Source organism: Rhinolophus ferrumequinum, chromosome 11 (genome assembly GCF_004115265.2).
Source record: "Rhinolophus ferrumequinum isolate MPI-CBG mRhiFer1 chromosome 11, mRhiFer1_v1.p, whole genome shotgun sequence".
In the NCBI taxonomy this organism is placed as follows: Eukaryota; Metazoa; Chordata; class Mammalia; order Chiroptera; family Rhinolophidae; genus Rhinolophus; species Rhinolophus ferrumequinum.
The window spans coordinates 110,204-132,830 of record NC_046294.1 but is presented as its reverse complement, the minus strand read 5'-3'; the positions used below and the strand labels follow the sequence as shown (position 1 = coordinate 132,830).

At 55.4% G+C, this 22,627-nt stretch overlaps 1 pseudogene; it reads right to left on the bottom strand.

Moving 5' to 3' along the window:
- Window positions 1-586: 586 nt before the first annotated feature.
- Window positions 587-1,728, bottom strand: LOC117031158 (interferon-induced transmembrane protein 3-like; annotated as a pseudogene).
- Between the last annotated feature and the right edge of the window lie 20,899 nt (window positions 1,729-22,627).

Here is a 22,627-nt window from a genome sequence, read left to right as displayed (position 1 = left end):
AGGCAGGATGTGGGCAGAGAGGCTGACACGCAGGCGGGTGGGACAGGTGGGCTGAATGAGAGTTGGTGGACCTAAGGGGTTTGGTGGCAAGGCTGCCAGGGCGGAGGAGGGTAGTGGGCGGGCCAAGAGCAGGTGGGCGGGGCTGAGGTGAGTGGAGGGGGCGGTGGGCGTGGCCCACAGGCAGGAAGTGTTACTCGTCATTAGAAGACTTCATCCGAACACCAGTTCTCTAGGATTCTCCTCTTCCCTGAGCACTACAGACAGACGCGCGGGCAGGACTGCTGACCGCGTCCAGCTAGGACCTGGTCCTGAGGCGCGAGCAGAGCAGACAGCAGGACAGACGTGCTCCTGGGGCGGGCGGGGAGGGCGGAGAATGGACGGCCAGTGTGGGCCGCGCATCCCTGGCTCTTCCTGACCGCTGCCTGACCTCGGGATGTGGCACCCGCCCCAGGACATGCTCCACCCCACCCCCAGGGCAGCCAGCAGGTGGGACGGGTGAGGGCGGGCTCAGGCTCAGCGGCAGGCTGGGGATGCCCAGCAGGGAGCCCTCCCCAGGTAAAAACACAGCACCCTCACATACAATCCTTTATTGAATTCAGTTGTAGACACGTGTGTGTAATGAACAGCTGTGGAAAGGGTGACAGCCTCTGGCTATGGACACCTGCTAGTGGCCTCCATAACTCTTTATGACGTCTAGTAGTTCTTCTAATATGGTCTGCGAACCACTGCACCGGTAGTGATAACGATGACCGTAATGGTGACGGCGGATATGACAAGGAGGCCCAAGACCACGGCCCAGATGTTGAGGCACTTGGCTGTGGACGCGTAGCTCTGGGCCCCAGTCACGTCTCCCACCATCTTCCGGTCCCTAGCCTGGGGGAGAAGAGGAGGTGAGGGGGCCTGGAGGGGTCCTGCCGAGAGCCAGGTGCTATCACTCACGTCCTCCCGTCCCTGTTCCCGAGCCCGAGCAGGACAGTGCCCGGTGGACCCCTCCCTCCTGGGGTCTTGACCTCCTTCCTCACGGACTCTCTGGCTCTCCAGGGCTCTCAGGGCTGGTCCTCAGTCTTCCCCGGCCCCTCTGCTGGCCTCTCACCCACCAGGGGTCAGGGCGTCCTGAGTCCCTTTGTTGTTTCTGAGAGAGCCCTGGAGCCACGTGGAGAGTCTGAGGGATGGAATTTCTGGTATTGGTCAGTAGGGAATGCCTTGGAGTCCTGGGGACAAAGGGTGACCCTGGTCATCCCCATGCACCCCATGCAGCCTCCTCATGACCTGGATACACACACACACACACACACACACACACACACACACAGGGACTCCCCTCCCCCAGGGCCATCTGGGCAGAGGACGTCTGGGGGCTCACACACACTCTCTGCAGATGCCCCCACGCACCCACCTACCTTCACGGAGTAGGCAAATGCCACAAAGCCCAGGCAGCAGGGGTTAAAGAAGAGGGTGTTGAACAGGGACCAGACGATGTGGTCGGGCACGACGGTCTCGCTGCGGATGTTAACCACGGTGGACATCACGGGCCCCGAGCCCTGGGGTGCCCCCAGCACGGCCACCTCGTGTTCCTCCTGGTGCATCTCTGGCGTTCGGTGTGCAGGTGTGTGGGTCCCAGATGAGGAAGCTGGAAGTGTGGCTCCTGAAGCAGACACTGAGAGTGTGAGTCTGGATGCTGGGATGGTGCTCAGGGTCCCTCCCTCTCCAGGGTAGTTGTGATTTCTCAGAAGTTTCTGTTTCCTGTGATTTAGTAAGCAGGTGACTTGCTGGGTGTTAGGAGGGTGGAAGAAACCAATGAGTTTCGGGTTACACTAAGATGGAGGGTGGGGAGGGCTGTGGGTGAGTTTCCTGTTCCTGTCCCTCGAGTAAGTTCTTGTCCCCCCCTCGAGGGCTGTGGTGGACACTGGGGGCTTTTCCAGCCAGCGGTCACCCCTCCCTTACCCCCAGCCCAGGCCCAAGCCTGTGCAGGTCAGGCTGTCCCATGCAGGGCCCCTACCAGTTCTCACACAGACTCCACACTCCAGCCCCAGAGGGAGCCCCCACCCCCAAGCCCCACCTCAGCCGTCCAGGCCTCCTCTCCACAATCCCTTGTCCTTTTCTGGTCTCAAGTCCACGCTCCTGGTGGGATTGGGTGTCTCCTGGTGGCAGGTCAGGACCCAGCAGCCCGAGTTGCCTGCCCCATAGGACCCCCGGACGCTCTCCGGAGGGTCCCCAGTGGACGAGGACACCGGGCACTCGATGATGTGAGGAGGCAGCTGTGTGTGAGAGGACCGAGTCCAGGGCCCTTGGCGGCAGCCTGGAGCTCAGGCCAGTACTTCTGTGCACGTCCCACTCGCCCTCCTTCCTCCGCCGTCCTGTCCCCGAGGTGCGGGATTCGTCGTTTTAGCTTTGAGCTCTGCTGCCGAGGGCACACATCTGGGCCTGACGCAGGGACCTTCAGCTGCCTGGAGGAGACTTTGGGGCGGTCCCCTTGGGGAGAGGGAGGAAGTGTCCACGCTCTCGGTGAGCACAGGTCTGGACGGCCGGCGGCCATCACGGCAGCTGGGCAAATGCCTCTGGCTGTCCTGAGCAGGTCCAGGGGGCACCTTGGCAGCCCCCGAGCCCCGGGGATTCCAGGTGAGTCTCTGCCCTTCCTTCCAGCCGGGGACCCTGCAGGCACCTGTCGAGGTGGGACTTGCCCGGTTCTTGCGTGACGGTGGGGAGCCGAGTCCCCGGTCACCTTACTGGGGGTGCAGCAAGAACAGGACATGGGTGTTCAGGAGGCTTGTGAGCGGCCCCACCCAGCCTGCCCTGACGGACGGACCTGCCCCTCGTGGCGGCCACCTGCTGGCCTTCAGCTTCCTGCCCACTGGTCGGTTGAGACCTTGGCTTCCGTGTGCTCCACATGTCTGTCCGACTGAATTTTGGCGACTTCAGAAATGCCATCAGTGATGAATCTCTTTCTGCCAGCACTTGCATCCGTCTTGCCGATGTATTGGGAGTCTGCTGTTGGGCACTTTGAACCTTTCCTTATTGTGAAATGTACCCAACAGACAGCAGAGCAGGTGAAACTGTAAACTCCTGCCTCCAGAACGGCTGAAATGCAAACGCCTATGGACCCACCACCCAAGTGAAAAACCTGGGCTTGGCCCATTCACGGAAGGCACCTGACCGCCTTCCAGGGCCGACCCACCTTCCCACCGAGGTCGCCAGTCTGGACTTTGGAGGTGAGCAGGCTCCTGCTGCGTCCCAGGGCTTACCGTCACCGCGCCCCCCCCACCCTCCCAACAACGCACACTGTACACACACACTCCACACACACACACACACACACACACACACACACACACACACACACATACACACACACACCCCACCCCACCCCCATGGTCAGACCGAAGCTGAGTGAGTGCCGGTCACAGCTGAGGACAGGGTTTCCTTCCGCTGGTTTGGAGGGGCTGTAAACGGGACGAGCTGCGTGTTCCTTTGGGCCTGCACCAGTCTTCCCGATCGCCCGCGAGCCTCACGCAGTTTGAACTCATGGACTCAGACATCTGGGTTGTGTCCCGTCTGGGTCGGCTCCTGCTCTACTGGGACAGTCAGTGTCCCTCTCAGTGCGGCGACCAGGAAGCCGTGAGCTCGCAGCGCCGCTCTTGCACACGAGTGTGCGTTTCTGCGGGACGAGGACCAGGTCGGGACGTGTGTCCCACTCGCGGCACAGGCCACACGGTCTTCCACGCCGCACCCCGCAGCCAGCCCTGAGGTCCCAGCCGCGCAGCACAGGCTCCTGCACCCCCAGGCACAGCCAGGCCGGCAGTGGCCTGGCACTGTCCTTGGGGTTCCACTGGCGAGTCCCTGACACTTAGGTGTTGGCCGTCCGACATCCGTCGTCACAAGTCTCCCTGACGAACCACCGTAAACCTCAGTGGTGCACACCAACGGGCGCTGGTTTTTGCTCACGAGTCTGTGCGACGCGGGAGCTGGGGCTGCCTTGGCCAGCTGCGTGGCCTTGGCCGGTCTCACTCAGCTGTGGTCAGCTGCGGGGGTGGGGGGGTGGGGACAGCGCCACCCTCTCCCACGGACGGTTCCTCCTGGTCGGCTGGGCTTGCTCCGCAGCCACGGAGGGTCCCCAGGCACAGCAGGGGTGCAGGGGCTCCTGATGTCCAGCCTTGGAACGGGCCGGGGACCGCGTGGGACACACGGGGGCCGCAGGGACCCCCAGCCCCACATCCAGGCCCGTGTCAGGGGCGGAGACTTGGGCCACTTCTGCCATCAACCCGCCGATGAAGGGGCACCTGTCCCCCGTGAGATGGCCCCTTGCCGGCTATGGAAGCACAGCACGGTATGTCCATGAACTCGGCACCCAGCACCCTCCTGACTGCAGGGACGGCTCCCTCTGCCTGCTGGTTAGTGTTTCACTGTTTCATCTGCAGCGTGGACGGTCCCCTCTTTTGCTATCATCTTAGTGGTCAGCGCAAAAGGTACATCGTCACTCCCTTTGGGTATTCAGCATCAGGTGTTTTCACCTGCCCAGGACGAAGGATCATGGGGTGAGGGGGGACCCCTCAGTGCCACGGACACCCTCCCGAACGCGCCCTTGTCGCGTGGGCTCTGTTCCTGGGTCCTCACATGGAGACGTTGCCGTCCATGTCTGGTGCAGCGGGCGGGGCTCATTGAGGGCCCGTGGCCGACTTCCACGTCCTCGTCCCTCCACCGGGCTTCCCTCTGGGGGAACAGCTCCGTCCCGTGTCCCAGTGCTTGGCGGTCGCTGAGCCCTCGCACATTTTTTCCCCTGACACACCTTTCTCTCGCCTTCCTTCTGGAAGAACCTGTCACTGGTACCGCCTTTTCCGGGGGGCAGGGGAGACTGTCCTGCCGTCCCACTGTCTCTGCTTCTGCTGTGACTGTGAGGCAGCCACCAAAGAAGGTGTCACTCCTCACTGGGAAACCCGGGCGTGGACAGGCGGTGGGTGACTTTGTATCTCTGCTTGTCCACAGTTGCGCTGTGAGGTGCGGCTGCCTTATTTATCCCGGGAGAGACGGCTCGGGTTCTTCTAGCTGTGGGTGAACGTCTGCCTGCGGTTGGGAGAATTCTCATCGGGTACATTTCAAGTGCCGGTTTTCCTCCTTGTCCATCCCTGCCCTCCGAACCCTCTGCTGACCCGAGGACAGGCTCCCCCGTGCCCTCAGTGTCTCCCACTCCTGTCTGTGTTTCCGCCGCGTGGGGACCGCTGTCGTCTTCTCCGATGAGGTCCCTGTACCCACAGCAGCTCCGGAACGTGACCCTGGGGCCTCACGGGCCTTGTCCCAGGCCAGAAACCCACCCTCGAGCTCTTCATTTTGGCCATTCTCTCCTGCAGTTCCGGAATTCCTGCAGATGCTTCCCAGATCTGCAATGTCCCTTTTTAGGCTGAGCCGTGAGAGCCGCGAGCGTGTGGCTCACCATTTATCTCCGAGAGATTCATCCGCACGGCTGGGTCACGGTCTGGAACGCCAGTGCCCGGCGATCCGATCCCTTGCTGGTTTCCTGCCCAGCCTCAGTCGTGTGTGCTTGTCCCTGTGATGTCCTGTGCCAGGCCCGGGGGGGGCAGCGCCCAGAGGGGATCCTGGTGACTCTGGCTCACAGCGGGGATCACCACCTCCAGGGTCACACACGGGGTCTCCCCCCTATTTCTGGATCTTTCCTTAAATTGTACCTCTTGTTGGCTGTCATCCTGTAAATGTGTGTGTATGGTAATCATTGTTCTTTGTACATATTTCTGTCGTGTTTGTCAGACTTAGTATTTGCTCTGCCTTTTGTTTCCTTTTTGTTGACTTTCATGGGATGGGTCTTCTGTGGATAACTTTTCTGAAACGTTATCTTCCTGTCTTCCTTCCATTCCTCTTTCCTTCCTTCCTTCCTTCCTTCCTTCCTTCCTTCCTTCCTTCCTTCCTCCTTTCCTTCCTCCTTTCCTTCCTTCCTTCCTTCCTTCCTTTCTTCCTTTCTCCCTCCCACTTGCCCGCCCTCCCTGCCTCCTTCCTTCCTTCCCTTTCTTCCTTCCCTCCTTCCTTCCTTCCTCCAACTTGGACTTAGCACCGATGGAGAAGCAGGGGGCTGGGGATGATGGACACACAGCCAACACAGGCTGGTGACACTCCACACCTACGCCTGCGTGTCCCTCTGTCATCTCCTGCCTGGGACACCGGGGCCCGACTCCATGGCTCTGTGGCTTCCTTCTCACGTCCTCTTGTCCCCAGTCCTCACACCGGCCTTACCAGATGGCTGCTTGGGGTTTGTGTGGCAACACCACCTCCCCCCGGGGCCCCTGGCTCCTCCCTTCCTGAGTGTGGTGGGGTTCAGCTCCTAAGACAGACATTGGTCCCCTCGTTTCCTGGGGGGCTCCTAGCTCTTCCTGGGTTTGTATTCCATCTTTTCCTTCTTCCTCCAAGAGCGTTTCAGTGCAGGGGTTTGTGGAGGGGTGCACATTCTGAGGCTCCCTGGACATAGATGTCGTCTTACCCTCTTACGTTTGAATGACAGTTTGACTGCACAATGAATTCTTTTTCTCTCAGTTCATTAGAATGTCACCTGTGGCCTCCTGTGCTTTGCTGAGGAACTTGGTGTCACCGTGGCTGTCGCTCCAAAAGTGTTTACAGTGTCCCTGGGTGTCCACGGGGGATTGGTTCCGGGACCCCCATGGATAATGAGAGAACCCCATGCTCAAGTGTGCCGTAGAAAACGGTGTGTCGCATGTTGCACCCCGGCTGCTGCAGCGTGGCCGCACGGTGCTCGTGGCCGTGGGTACAGAGAGCGCTCCGCTTGCGGCAAACGTGAGATTTGCTTTCTGGCACTTCCTCCCACTGCTTTTGAATGATTGTGGTGTGAGGTTGGTTGAATACCCGTGTGGGACCCCCGTGGACACGCAGGCCATCTGTGTGTGTCTGGTTAGGTGTGACCAGTGTCCCACGCGACTGCACCCTGGGCGCCCCCAGTGAGGTGTGACCCTGCGCCTCCCGGCAGCTTCGCCAACACAGCGTGTTGTCACTTGCCGTCAATTTTTGCTAGTTGGAGAGGTGAGAAGTGAGACCTCTGTCGTATCTTAGAGTGAAGATGAGTGAAGTTAAGTCTTCTTTCACATGCTGGAGGGTCGTTTTCTTTCTGTCTAATGTCAGTTGTCTGTGTGCGTCTTTTCTCCGTTTTAACTATCCAGCTTTCAAGATTTCCTGGCACGTTAGGCATTCCAGCCTGCTGTCCGTGGTTTACGTTACGAGTATTTTCTCCCGAGCCTCAGGCCTTTTCACTTAGTTCACGGTGGTTTTTGTCCTGCACACGAACAACGGTTTATGGAGTCAAACGAATTCATGTCGTGTTTTGTAGTGTCTGGACTTGAACTCCAGTTAGAAAGCCTTTCCTTACACTTGGTTTCTCCCATTTCCGCGCTCGGATCCCAGTCTGTTTATCTGCAGGTCCGTCTTTGCCCGCATTTGGGTTCAGCTGGGACCGACCCCACTCCTGTGCCGAGTCTCCGCCCGGCCAGCGGCACTGGGTTGAATTAGGACAGGCCCGGGGTGCCAGTGCGTTCTGGCTCCTGCTCAGTGCCTGCCTCTTCAATGATGTTTAATCCCACTTTGTAGTGTTCTAGGTCCGCGTGGCGAGATGAGCCAGGGCTATGTCTGTGAACTGGTTGTTTTTCTTTAACGTCCGTTTGGGGACGGAGTCCCAGAGAGCAGTTTCCAGGCTCTCGACCTCACGTGGAAAGGTGCTGCTGGCTCGGGTAGTAGGTGGCCATCAGCTGTGATCAGATGGCCATCAGCTGTAACCAGTTAGCCGTTAACCACTGGTATAACTGCCGTGGCTACGCTAGCAAGCGTGGATTGTGGCTGGCGAGTGCAGGACTGTGGATTGCGCATAGTGTTGACCCTATTTCCTGTGTCTTGCCCGGCAGCCAGTGAGACTGGGGTGCAGGAAGACCCCTCGTTGGGGTACTGGCGGATGTTTGCTTTTGTGTGTCGACCAGCCGCCTCTGAGACTGTAGCGGTATGACGCCCCTATCTATGGCTCCGTGGGTGTTCCTTTTTGGCCTCACCATATCCTGCGTTCTGGTGTGGGGAGCGGGAGCTGAGACCCTGCATGCCAGTCCGCATCCACTTCTGGTCCCGGGGAGCCACTCCCATTTCCTGGGGTCTGCTGAGAAGATGAGCGGGAGTGACTGTCCCAAGGTACTGGGGGTGTGGGGACACTTCCTCCAGCCAAATTCAGTGAGGTCCGCAGGGCAGGCCTCCTGCTCACCAGAGCCAGACAGCCTGGGGACCAGGCCGAGGGGCCTCCTGGGCACCCACCCCTGGTCGGTGGAGTTTGGGGTAGGGGGGAGCAACAGCCTGTGCTGTTTCCTCCTCAGTTTCCCCCTGGGCGGCCCCCAGCCTCTGCTCCCTGGATCCCAGAGTCTTTGCCTGAAAGATCCCTGAGAAGTGGAGACCCATTTCCTAAATATTGAGTGTAGGCCTGGTCATGTGGAAATCGTACTGATCCTGGGAACTCTGGGCCTTTCGAAGGAGACGCTGGGCATATTGAGTAAAGCTTACAGCTGGAAGGAGTGCCGGGCAGAGAGGGGAAGGTGGGACAGGAAGTCCTAAGGGTCCCCAGCCTGGACTCCCTCTCCCTCTCCCCCTCCGTGCTCAGAGGGGGAGAAGGGGCGGAGAACTTGAGAAAGACTGAGAAGCAAACAGCTTTTGGATTGTCAAAGCCAAACCTCCCAGGTGCACTCCTACCCGAGTTTCATCTGACCGCCAGGACCCAGCAAAACTCCAGTGCCGGGTCCCTGTCTGGGCAGGAATCTGTCCCACGTCCCAACCCCCATCAGCCTCACTGCCAGCCAGTGCAGCCGGGAAGTCACGTGGATACTTAATCAGAAACAGCAGAAGCTGTCTGCTCCCCCCTTGTTTTCCTCCCTCCTACTTAACCGTTTTTGGACTTGAACCTCAGAACCTCAGTTCACCCAGGGAAAGACCAATTCTCCTGCCGATTGATTTCTGCTGGGACACACCGGATGTTGGGATGGGCTAGTCCCACTTGGGTGTTTTGATGGCCACTGTCAGCATCAGAGCCCTCCCCGGTGTCGTTTCTGTTAGGCTGAGCTGCACGGGGGGGGGGGGGGGGGGGGGGGGGGGGAAGGCCGGGGGGGCCCCAGAACAGCGGGGACTCCATCTAATGAATACCGTCCTCGTCCATTGCCCGGTGTGACAGAAGCAGAAACATTCCTCCCCCCCCACCACCACTGGGGACACACAGAGGGCGGCCACGTGGGCGGGAGGCCAGGCCAGCCTGGATGTTCACGCTCCTGAGCAGGGCCGGCCTGGCCAGCCACCGCTCAGCCTCAGGTCTAATTGGTTAAGAGAACAAAAGCTGGGGGGTGGCAGGAGGTGTGCAGGGAGGGGTGGTGCTCATCTCTGGAGAATTTGGAGGTTCTCCCCTCAGGAACCGAAGGGTCTCAGAGTTCACGTGCCTTGCAAGCTGACAAGTGAGCCTGCACAGACAGTGTCAGAAGCCACAGACCCCTGGGTCAGGGACCAAGAACAGTGCTCTTCTCACAGCAAGAGCGGCGGGGGGAGGGGGGGCATCCGCAGGGGATCTGGAGAGGTCCCGCTGACGCCTGCCTGCCGGTGGCCTGGGCCCAGGGAACCTGGGGACCTTGCCCCCAGGAAGACACTCCTGTGCTCGGGAGGGTGACGCTGTGTCCATAAGGCTGGTCAAGAGGGAAAAGGGCTCAAAAGGCGTTTGGAGGTGGCGGAGGGGAAGCCACCGGAAGTGTCCCTCGGCTCCCCTCCAGCCCGCCCCGGTCTAGGGAGTCAGGGTTCCCCCATCCCGAATGCCCACTGCACAGGCCGGTGGGGTGGGGGCCTGCTTCTGCCCCGCCAGGCAGCCTCGCGGGGTGGAAGGTTCAGGACAAGCTTGCGGAAGCCTGTCTTGGCAGTGGGGAGGCGGGGGGGGGGGGGGGGGGGGAGGGGGGGCAGTCTCCCCAAGGCTCAGACCCGAGGGGCACGTCCTGGGCGTCCGGTGGCAGCTTGTGAGGGGGACTCTGTCGCAGCAGCGCTCACAGGCTCCAGCAGAGGACAGGTGCCCTCTCCCTGCCTCCCCCTTCCTCTTTCTCAGCGAGTTCTCCGCGCAGACGTGAGCGCACCCTCAAAGCTACCCACTTTGTTTCTCAACCTCTGGCAGTTGCGCAAATCTGTGCTCGCCGCAGGGCGCACCTGGCCCCCGGGCCAGCGCCCCCCTCAAATCTGGACGCAGCCCCGTGGCTTCCCGTCCCCGACACACCCTGTGCACGTCACTTTGTTGAAACGGAGAAAACATCTCCCGAGGAAAGGCGGGGAGGGAGGTTAGCAAGTCGCAACCCGTGCCCCCGCCCTGTGTCCCTCCTCCACCGCCTCGGCCTGCCCCTGCCCCGCCCCACGCTCCCAGGCCCTCGGGCACCCCGCTTCCTGTCCCGTGGGCCCGGCCGGCCCCGCCCCCAGTTCCTGCAGCCCGCCTCCCTGCTCTCCACCCCGGGACCCACGCCCCACATCTAACGCTAAACTGCTCCCCTGCTCCCCGCCCCCAGCGTCTCCCCCGGATGATGCATCGCCTCTCCCTGCGGCCAGGGCGGTCCTGGGTCTCCCGGAGACCCTCTAGACAATCACGACCCAGCCCACAGCCCCGAACACGGTCTGATCAGGACAGCGTGTCAGGCCTGCGGGGAGCGCTACGGAACGAGTCACCGCCTCCCAACCCACCGCATGAGCTGCTTGGACGGCTCAGGTCCACCGGCAGCCCGCCGGGTGCAGACTTTCCCTCCAGGCAGGGCGCACACCCCGCTTCTGGAGTGATGAGCCCAGGCACCCTCTCCGGACCCATGCTGCCACGCGTGGGCCTGTGTCGCCTCCTGGTGGGCAGCCGCGCAAAATGCGACCGCAGGGAGTGGAGAAGGGTACAAAGAGAGGAGGGCGAGGAGTGAGGAGGGGCGTCTCCCCGAGAGGAGCGGTTTCCCGATGGCCGCCTTCAGCCACCAGCCCCAAACACAGGGAGGGACATTGGACCCCACGGGACCCCACTGCTGACTCGATCCCAGTTCTGATCCTGATCGGTCCCCATGGCATTTCTGATGAGACCGAAGCCCAAATTAGGGCGCCTTTTAACTAGGGGCCGGGAGGGGTGTCGCTGGACCCATAGGTGAGGGCTGGTGGACCCGCACCCACGGAGACCACCCGCAGAGGAAGGGGTGCCTGGGCAAGCCCCTGCTGGAGTGGGGTCAGGGCCCCGTTGCAGAATGGACGGCTGTTTTTGCCGGGAGCTCTCTGGAGGTGCAGGATCGCCCCGCCCCCCTTCTCTGAACAGCCAACAGCGAGCCTAGTGCGGTGCAGAGCGCGCTGGGGGGCTCAGGGGCAGGTTGGGCAGCTCTCTCCAAGCCCACCCGCCACCAGGAAGACCAGGTTGGGGAAATACCCCCAAGACTTGGGGACACACTGGGAAGGAGGGACAGGCTCCGTCCTCATGGAGCTTAAAGTGCAGCAGGGAAAAGACGCACGGGAACCAGAAGGAAACAGCATCATTCCAGGATGTGTAAGGGCCAGGAAGCGCTCGGAGCAGTGTGATGCGTAAGTGTGATCAGAGGGCAGGGAGTGTCAAGGAGTCTCCTAGGAAGAGAGGTCCCCGAGAGCCAAGGCCCCTAGGGAAGAGCCTAGAAGAGCATTCTGGCCAGAAGAGATGCTGTGCAAAGGCCCTGGGGCGACAAGGGGGTCGTGAGGTCCTCCAGTGGAGGGAACCCAGAGGGGAAGCGGTCAGAGACCGGAGCTGACTGCGGGAGAGGTCAGCCGCGGGCAGTGTGGTCTGGCGCTGAGTGAGTGGGTGACCTCCCAGGCAGGTCCCCCAGGTAGAACTGCAGCCACACAGAGGCTGCCGGGAGTGAAGTCGCACCACTCCACAGGTGCCGAGAGGAACCCGCGAGACTCAGGGTCACAGCACACACTGCCTCACAGGACAGGACCAGGTCCCTGCCCCAAGTCCCGGGGTGACGCGATGGGCTACACACGCAACGGGTCAGGTCACAGCGGAGTGACCTAGGGTCTTGAGGCAAGCAGCAAACGTGCCAGTCCCTCCCCCGGGAGTGGTCAGTCGACAGTGGTCACCCCTGGTCCCCTGGACTTGCCTAGCGGCTACAGAAACCCCTCAGCCTCGGACAGCTGGCCCTGTGGTCTGGGCATTCAGCGAGAACACGCAGGACACACGGGGCGCACAGCACACAGCCTCTCTCAACTGTCCTACCGTCAGCTGAACTCCAGTTGTCAGAGAGCGGGCCACAGGCCAGAGGTGCTGACGGGCTGGGACCACACCTGCTCCTTTTGTCCCGCACGTGCTCGATCAGTCCACTTGCAGGGTAAGGTGACCCGCAGCGCTGTCCTCTGCCCTGCTCCCAGGATCGGTCACGGGTCCAGAGGGCGTGCTGGTGGCACCTCAGAGGACCAGAGCTTCCTTTCTGAGGGCCCCAGGCGGCTGTGACCCACACACAGCAGGAGGTGCTCCTCCCCACCCAGCCGGGATGAGCCTCAGGCTGTTTTCCCTGAGGACCGCCCGGGTGCTGGGTCGGGCCTGCAGATCTTAGGGCTGTGCCCGCTCACCTGCCTGGTACAGAGGGTCCCGACCGCTGTCCCTGGGCCTAGTCCCACTGCCAGGAGAGGGTGCTCACTCCCCCTGCTGCCTGGAGCCAGGAATCTGTCCCCCCATGGGTCAACCTGGGGGTCCAATGAGAGGACGTGGTGTGAGCAATCATTCGAGGCGACCATGGCCAGAAGGCAGCCCCGGTTCCCAGGGAGAGGCGTCTGGGGCCCACCCTCTCCGCATCGGAGCACGTAGCCCAGATTGAACTTGCTCTGCGTCATCCGTTCGTTGGTTTGCTTCAGCCCTGTGAGCAATGTCACGAGCATTCGCAGCCTCACCCGCCGGACGGGGCTTCACCCGAACCACGTGGGCACGATCCAAATAAATCCCAGAAGGATTAAAAGAAGCCGTAATTCAAATACACTAACATGGAGACTCAACTGACCCAAGTGTGTGGGATGCAGGCAAATCTCTGCTTAGCGGGCATCTGTAGTGTTGGGTGTGTGTGTTAGAAAGGAAGGAAGGCCCACAAGCAGCAGTCTAAGCTTCCGCCTGAGGAAACCGGGGAAAGAAGAGGCACCAGAAGCCTCAAGCCAACAGAAGGACACAAATAACAACGGCTAGATCAGAAATCAGTGCAACTGAAAACAGGAAATCAAAGGAAAAAATCAATGACACCAAAAGCTGGCTGGTTGTGGGCGGAAAACGTCAGTAAGTAAGACTGATAAGCCTCTACTCGGGCTAACCAGAAATAAGAAGAGAAAAGAGAGATCACTGCAATGAGAAATGACAGAGAGGCCATCACTGCCGATCCCAGCGACATCGAAGGGACAGTGAAGGTCACACGGACGACTCGATGCCCACAAATCCGGTAACGCTGATGAAATGGACCGAGTCCTGGAAAGACGTAAACTACCACAACTCGTACACGGAGAAAGGTACACTAACGAGGCCGATACCTACTAACGAAGCTGTATCAGTAATTAATAACCTTCGAAACAGGAAAGCAGCAGGCCCAGAAGGTCCCACTGGTAAATTGTATTGGACCTTTAAGGAAGAAATGATACCCATTCTGTACAATCTGTTCCAGAAAAATAGAAACAGAGAGAATGCTTCCTGCCTCATTTCGAGGCCAGCATGACCCTAATAAATCCAAAACCGGACAAAGAAAGAAGAAGAAAGGGAAACCACAGATCACCACGGATCAATACCTCTCTTGAGCACGATCGCAACATTCCTCCCCGACACACGAGCAAATCAGACCCAGCGATGGATTACACTGCACCGAAGGGTTCTATGCCTCTACCCGGTGGATTTGCAAGTCGGTTCAGCATCTTAAAGAGTAAAGACTGTGATTCACGCCTATGGGCTAGAAATCAACACACGATGTGACCTCATCAGTGGATGCCGGAAAAGCATCTGTCAGAACCCGACACCCATTCGTGGTGGGAACTCTCGAGAAACTGCAAAGACGGGGTGATCTTCAACCTCATCACGCTCATGTACCAAAAAGCTGACGTCACACTTGAGTGTGAGCAGGAACAAGGCAAGGATGTCCCCCGTCACCACTCCTAGTCACCGCCGTCCCGGAAGTCTAGGAAGGCGAAGGGAGACGAGGGAAGCAAAGGACGTATACGCACTGGGAAGGAAGACATACAACTGTCCTCGTTCACACATGACACGACTGTCGGCGGGCAGCCCGAGGAATTAACAAGAGGTCCCTGGAACGAGTAAGTGCTGACCACAAGGTTGCAGGATCCAAGGGTAGTGCACAGAATCCGCTGCTGTCCTGCACACCGGCGGTGCGCTGTGGAATTCTGACACTGAAAACAACACCGTTTACAGCAGCACCACAGAAATGGAATGTGGCGTCCAGCGCAACACGGGCAGTGAGGGTGCGAGAAGGGGCGGTTTGGGTTAAGTTTTTGAGAAAGAAACAGAGACTTAATGCAGTTAAATCTCTCAGAAGGCCAGGGGTCTCTCAGTCTCAGAGGAGCGGAGCCCAGAATAAGGCCGACTGAAGGTTTTTACTGATAGCTATACAAACACAAGAAAGTAACATTGTTTCTTACACGGTCTGTGAGACTCATGCATCATAGCAGAAAAATGTTTATTCCAGTCACCCTTTGTCTATAAACAGCCGAAGCACAAGGTCCCATGATATCTTAATTAAGGTATGTACCTTCTCAGGGTCAAGTCTCTCATATTGTAACAGCTCCGTTGAGATAAGTGGAGAGAACTGATCTTTATTGTGTTCATGACTTCTCTCACAAACAGATGCAAGGGAAAAGCCAGAGCCGACAACAGACTTTCCCAAGGCAGCTCATTAGGGGTCCCCACTCGGTTCCGCCTGGCTTAGGTTGTATCTCCCGTGAGATATCTTACCCGTCTTTGGCTGCAAACCATCTTTTGGGGACCAGACAGAGAGACATAAGGTGTAAACACAAGGATGGAAGAGAGTCCCAGAAAGGCACGGTCTTACAGACTCTTCTTTCCTTAAGGAAAGACATGGGGGGACAGTTGGCTAGGCTGCTGTGTGACTACAATGGAAGCGTTCGGTATACCTCACAGAACATGTACGGGGCGTATGACGACAACCACAATAGACTGATGAAAGCAATCAAAGATCTCCATAAGTGGAAAGGCATCGCATGCTCATTGATAGGAACTCAATTCTGTTCAGACGTCAGTTCCTCCCAACTTGACTTATCGATTCAAAGCAACCCCAATTTAAATCCCAGCAAGTTATTTTCTAGATGTTGACAAACCCATTCTGAAGTCTACGGGAAGAGGCAAAAACCCAGAACAGCCGACACCATACTGAAGGGAACAACAGCGTTGGAGGACTGACCCTGGATGACTTACTCTCAAGCTCCAGTAATCAAGACAGCCTGGTGGTGACCGCAGACCAGACAGATAGGTCACTGGGTTGGAACAGAGAGCCAGAAATACATGCGCACAAATACGGTCAACTAAGGAGCAAGCCTGCTCAGTGGAGTGGAGTGTCTTTTCCAGAAACAGTGGTGGAACGTCTGGACATGCGTAAATGAAAGGTGAGTCTAGACACAGGCCTTATGCCTTTCACAGAATTAGCTAAAAATTCATCGTAGACCTGCAAAACTCTCAACCTTGTCAAAGATAACAAAGGAGAAAACCTACATGAGCTTGGATTTGGAGATGATTTTTTTTTAGCTACAACATCGTAAGCACTGTCCATGAGAGAAAAAAGTTGACAAGTTGGACTTTATTTAAACTTTAAAATTTTACTCTGCTAAACATACTGTTAAGACAATGCAAAAACAAGCCACAGTTTAGGAGAAAATATTTCCTAAACATGTGTCTGATACGAGATAGTATCCAAGATGCACAAGGACCTCTGAAAAGCCAACAGTAAGAAAAACAACCCGGCAGGGGCGGGGGTTGACGGCCCCGGTGGCTCAGGCGGTGGGAGCGCCCTGCTCCTAACCCCGAAGGCTGCCGCTTCAATTGCCACATGGGCCAGGGAGCAGCGCCCTCTGCAGCCAAGATTGTGAACAACAGCTCTCCCTGGAGCGGGGCTGCCCTGAGCAGCCAGAGTTTGGTGTGGGCTGCGGTAGGCTACTGTGTGCCGCCATGAGCGGCTGGTGGCCAGTGTGGGTGGCCAGCAGCCATTGTGAGCGGTTGGCATCCGGCGAGAGCTGCCGTGAGCAGCCGTGAGCGGCCGACCGACGACTGGCGACCGACTCCCCCAGCCGGGGGGAGCGCAAGGCTCCTAACACCAGCGTGGGCCAGGGAGCTGGGTCCTACACAACTAGACTGAGAAACAAAGGCTTGAACCGGAGTGTGTGCGGGGAGGCGGGAGAAGAGGGGGGGGAACAACACAATTTTAAATCGGGCAGCATTTGAAACGGTGCTTCACAGCAAATGTCATTAGGAAAATGCCAATCAAAACAACAATGAGCTACCAAGAGAATGGCTAAAACCCAAAACTCTGACAACGCCAAGTGCTGCGCAGGGTGTGCAGCCGCGGGAACTCCCACTCCAGGCCTGGGGGGTGCAGATGGAGCAGCCACTTGGGAGGCCAGTGGGGTGGCTTCTGACAGAACCCAACAGTCCTAACAGAATCCAGCAGTCGTGCTCTCTGGTATTTATCCAAGTGAGTTGAAAACTTATGTCCACCCAAAAACCTGCACACCGATATCTGTGGTAGATTTCTTCACCATTGGCAAAAACTGGGTGCAACCAAGATGTCTTTCAAGGGTGCACAGCATAATGGCCGTACATTCAAATGATAAAATAGTATTCCACAACAAAAAGAAAATGCCTATCTATCCACAAAAAGGCATGGGTGAGCCATAAATACACATTGCTAAGTGATATAAGCTAGTCTGAAATGGCTGCATGCTATCTCGTTCCAAGTATGTGACATTCTAGAAAAGGGTGAACAGAGGAGAGAGTAAGATTAGTGCTTTTATTGCACAGACGATTGTAGGTGAAACCCACCCAGAGAGTAAGCTGGTGGGCACATTACCTGTGCTCAGAAGGAGTAAGGGGAGAATTCCTGCCACAAGCCCAAATCGGGCCAGAACTCACACCGGTTGTGCGATCCGAAAATCCCCAAACATTTAGTTTCAAGCAGTCTTGGTAACACAGCTCTGGCAGAAGCAAAGGAAAATGGGAGAAAAGCTTTGTAATCCCTGACCTGAAAGAATTCCCGCAGATAAAGGTCCAAGGGTAGGGGCTTGCTGTTAAAAGGTACCCAACGCACCAGGAAAAAGCCAGCCTAAGTGAGTCAGCAAAAATAACAGACTGCAGAATTAGACCCACAAAGACACAAGACATTGGGATTCTCAGATGAGGAATACACAAAATTAAAAAGAAAAAATCCGTTCAGTATGTGTGGGGACAGAGCCAGGAGTGCAGTTTCCAGGCTCTCGGCCTCACATGGAAAGGTGCTGGCTCAGGTAGTAAATGGCCATCAACTGTTATTGGATGGCCATCAGCTGTGGCTAGTTGGCCGTCAGCTGTAACCAGTGAGCCATTGGCCAGTAATATAACTGCCGTGGCTACACTAGCAGAAAATGGGGGCTAGCAAGAAGATGGTGGCTGAGCTAGCAAGAACGGATTACAGTTATGACGGTGGATTGCAATTAGCAAGTGAAGTTGGTTGGCAGAGAGAAGCGGACGGCAGGTTGCAGATGGTGTGGCTCCTGCTTCCTGTGTCTCCAGCCCAGCCACCAGTGAGAATGTAGTGGTGTGACTCTCCTATCTATAGCTCCATGGGTGTTCCTTTTTGGCCTCACCATGTCCTGCGTTCTTATGTGGGGAGTGGGACCAGAGACCCCGCATGAACTCTACATGACAGTATGTTTAAGGAGATATAATAAAAGAGAGGATTGAAAGTGTGATGAAATGACAAGAGATTATCAGAACTGACCAGACATAATTAAAAAGAAAGTAGACATTAAGTAGATCTAAATTAGACACTCAAATAGGTTAAACTGAAGATAAAAGCAGCTGAAGAGAGAATTCAAGAAGTGGAAGGTGGATCTGAAGAAATTGCCCAGAATGCAGCAAAGAGACAAACAGGGAAACTATGAAATTTTAAGCGCCCTGGAGTGAGCACATCCAACAGGGTCTAATTGGAGTTCAGAAGGAGGTGGTCTTAAGCCAGGTCCCCTGCATTGAGCAGTGATCAGTTAGGGGATCCTGGCAAGGAAGTGGGGGAAGCACAACAGGAAAGGAGAGCCGTGTGTCAAAAAAAAAGTAAATAAACAGCGGTGTCCGGAATGTTAAAAAAGGGCAAAATAACCTTTGGAGTAGCCCCAAGCAAACTTGTGCCCCAATGAACTGTTTGCAGAGATAACAAGAAAGCAGATATTGTGACTACTGAACTAAAAGTGAAAGATGTTGCTTAGAATTAGTGTCACTGTGTCGTGTTATCTGCACCAATAGCAACACATTCCTTCTAATGATGTAATTGTCCCCTTCCCTTCTCATAAATACCCTCTGCCTTTGTCTCCTAATTGGAACATTATTTGGGCTTCTGCATGAATTGGTGTTTCCCGAATAGCTATTCTTATTGATCTCAACTAAATACTTGTTGCCTCTCACTTTGAAAGGCCTTTTGTTTTTAGGTTACCACATGCAAGGGTGCGGTTCCAGGCAGTGCCATCCCCCCACTTGACCCCTCCTGGGGCTCTGCGGTATAAGATCCAGCTCAGAGTTTGTTCTGCTTCCAGATGAGGGTGCTGGCTCTCCCACCAACCATCTCTGGTCAAGAGTGGCCCTCAGGCATGAAGACCCCCAGCTGGAGCTGCTCGACTTGCTGGTTGAAGTCCAGGGAGCACGTGGAGCTTGCAGAGGGGTTGGCAGGAGTTGTGAAGGGACTTGGGGGACTCACAGTTGAGAAGGGGATGGGCAATAATCCACGAGACTATTATAGCTGAGATCGCACCAGAACATTTAAAGACATATGTTGAGGAAGGAGGCTAAAAGCCAATTCGCATCCACACACATCAGAAGGAGGCTGCAGACGACCAAAGACAGAGGGGAGATGTACACAGACCTGTGGTCTGGTGGTCATCATGTTCCTCCTGGAAGTTGGAGGAGTGGAGGGCAGAGATAGGCCTGCCCGGTCCCTGTCTGGAGGCTCTCTCAGTCCCAGCAGGAGGGACAGGGTGGCTGCACAGATACTTAAGCTGTGGGAGCAGAGGAGGGCAGTGTGGGAGTGATGGGGTCATTCAGGGAGATACAGGGGTCCCCACTCCATGTCTGCCCTGCCCCCAGGTCCCTCTTCCCATAAGCAGGGAAAAGAACTGGCAGTTGCAAAATCACATGCAAACCACATGCAAATCACATGTAAAGTACGTGCAGCCTGAAAGGAACCCACTTGCAACCACATGTGAAACATGCAGATATCATAGAAACCACACACAAACGTCATGTAAACCACCTACACACTATATGCAGACTACATGAAAATCACATGCAAAACATGCAAGCCACATGTAAATTACATGAAAACCACATACAAACTACATGCAAACGGCATGCAAACCCAATGACAGGACATACAAATCATGACTAACACACATTCATATCTTTGAGATGGAGGCATTTGGATAAAATCCAATTACCATACCTCAAATGGATCTAAAGGGAGTAAAATGCCCCTGAGACGCATGGAGTGGTTTTCCAAGGTTATATTTGGGGCAGCCAGCACATCTGCTCTACACTTTATGGGCCAGAGTGGGAGAAGGTTCCTAGGAACACTCCATGAAGTCATCTTCTTGGCCCATGTGGAAGCTCATGCACGTCCTGAAGCATAGGCAGCTGAGCCCCTGCAGGTGAGACTGGTTTCCCATGGGGTGTAAGCCCCAGCTGTTTGGGTTAAAGGTCCCCCTTTTGTTGCCACGTCTTCTTTTCTGCTTCTGTAGCTGTCTTTGGGAACTGTAAAAGAGTGTCTTTTATTGATTTAGCAGGGAGCAAAGAATATTCTCGGGTCTGGACAATTTGATTGCTTAGTGCTTCCTGTCTAGCAGCAGCAGCAGCTGAATTATTTCCTTTTGCTTCCATGGTGGTAGCTTTAGAATATCCTGGAATTTTGATAATTGCCAATTGTTTCGTCTGCTGTATGGCACCTAATAACTCTGCAACCTGCTTCCCATTCTTTATGGGCTGCCCTGAGAAGTCAAGAAGCCTCACTGCTTCCACAGTCATGAGCTGCACCAAAGGCATAACGACGCTCTAAACATTGATTATTTGATCTTTGGCCGATTGACAAGCTCAAGTGTGAGCAATTCACTTGGCTTGCTGGGTAGATCTTCTTTCAGGTAAGTAAGACCTTTTAATTATGTCCACCATGGAGATTACTGCATATCCAGCTCGATAATTTCTACATTTATCTTCAAGATAAGATGCATCTGGAAACCAATGTCCGCATCTGCAGCAGGTGTTTCCTGTAAACAAGAAAGTGGTCAGTGAGTAAAACGCAGTCACGGGCGTCTTCATTCTGGAAAGAGCACAGTAAAGTCGCTGTGTTAAGACAGTTACATTGAGCTAACATGATATTAGGTGCAGAAAGCAGGAGTACTTCATAAGAAGCCCGTCGGCTGACTGAGTAATGCTGAGTATGGTGAGAGTTCAGCAAATATTTAACAGAATGAGGAACGTAAATGGTTAAAGGAGGGCCCACGACTATCTCTTTTGTTGGTTTGCACAACGTGGCTGTAGCAGAGATGGTGGTCATGCAGGGAGGGGGCCCTTTGGCTACTGAGTCCAACTGCTGACTGTAATATCCTGTAGGTCTATGATGGGCTCCATGTTTCTGAGTTAGAACTCCCAAAGCATTTCCTTTGTTTTCATGTATGAAAAGGAAGAAAGGAAGTTGACAAGTAGGGTGTCCCAGAGCGGGAGCTCTAGATAACGTTTCCTTTAGAACTTCTTCAGCTTTTCCTTCTGGGTTCCCTTTGATTGGATCAGGTCAATCTGATTTTAATAAGACATATAGAGGCTGGGCCATTAATGAAAACTTTGGACCCCAGTTGTGACAGTGTCCAGTTAACCCTACAAATCCTCTAAATTGCTTCTTAGTTCTTGGAAGGGAAAGGATATTATTCCTCTGAGTCTTTCAGGGTTAATTATTAGCCCATCTTTAGACATGAGATGGCCAAGGTATTTTACTTGGGCAAACAGAATTGAAGTTTGTCCTTTGCGACCTCATGTCCTTTTAGAGCTAACTTGTAATAGGTAAACTTTGCCCTTTTGGGAGTCTGGTCATGTCCTAGAGCAGGGGTGTCCAAACTGCGGCCTGCGGGCCAACTGCAGCCTGTGATCCATTTTTTATTGGCCCTCAGCAAATTCCAAAAATATATTTAGTTTACTTAAATAAACCAGGTGAGGCAACACATACTTCACCTCGAGTGAGTGGCCCGGCTGTTTGTGTATTTTACCGTATATGGCCCTTGGTGAAAAACGTTGAAAAAAGTTTGGACACTCCTGTCCTAGTGCATAAAAGTAAACCATCCACATATTGGATTAGAGTGGAATCTCTGTGAAAATCAACATCATTCAAATCAGCTTTTAGTATCTTGAGAGAAATAAGTGGGACTCTTCGTATACTCTGGGGGCATCACATTCAAAGTAAACTGGTGACCTTCCCAGGTGAAGGCAAAGAGGTATTGACTGTTCTTTTCTACAGGAACGCTGAAAAAGGCACTACATAAATCCATCACTGAAAAATACTGGCAGTCCACAGGAATGGCTGACAGTGGGGTGTGTGGGTTTGCAACCGTGGGGTATGTCTGGGAATGACTATGTTATTTACACCTCTGAGATCCTGTGCAAATCTCCATCCTTTTCCATTCGGCTTCTTTACTGGAAGGATAGGAGAATTACAGGGGCTCGAACATGGAATTATAAGCTCCTTTTTAAAGTAATCTTGTATAATGGGTGTGGGGACAGAGCCCCAGAAAGTAGTTTCCAGGCTCTCGGCCTCATGTGGAAAGGTGCTGGCTCAGGTAGTAGATAGCCATCAGCTGTGGCTGGTTGGCCGTCAGCTGTAACCATTGAGCCATTGGCCACTAATATAACAGCCGCGGCTACGGAGGGAAGTCGAGGAGAGAGGAGGAGAGAGGAGGAGACTGAAGGAGAGTGTAGGAGAGTGTAGGAGAGTCGGTCGGTTGGCAGCAAAGCGGACAGCAGGTCGCACCTCGTGTAAACCCAGCCTCCAGTGAGACCATAGTGGTATGACTTCTCTATCTATGGCTCCGTGGGTGTTCCTTTTTGGCCTAGCCATATCCTGTGTTCTTGTGTGGGGAACGGGACCAGAGACCCCGCCTGACACCCCGCATGACAATGGGCTTAATTCCAGCTGTTGCGTCAGGTCTTAAAATATTGGTGAATATTAGGTAGAGGCAAAGTGGAGGGACGGAGTCCCAGAGAGCAGTTTCCAGGCTCTCGGCCTCACGTGGAAAGATGCTGGCTTGGTTATTAGATGGCCATCAGCTGTACTCAGTTGGCCATTAGCCACTAATATAACTGTCATGGCTACAC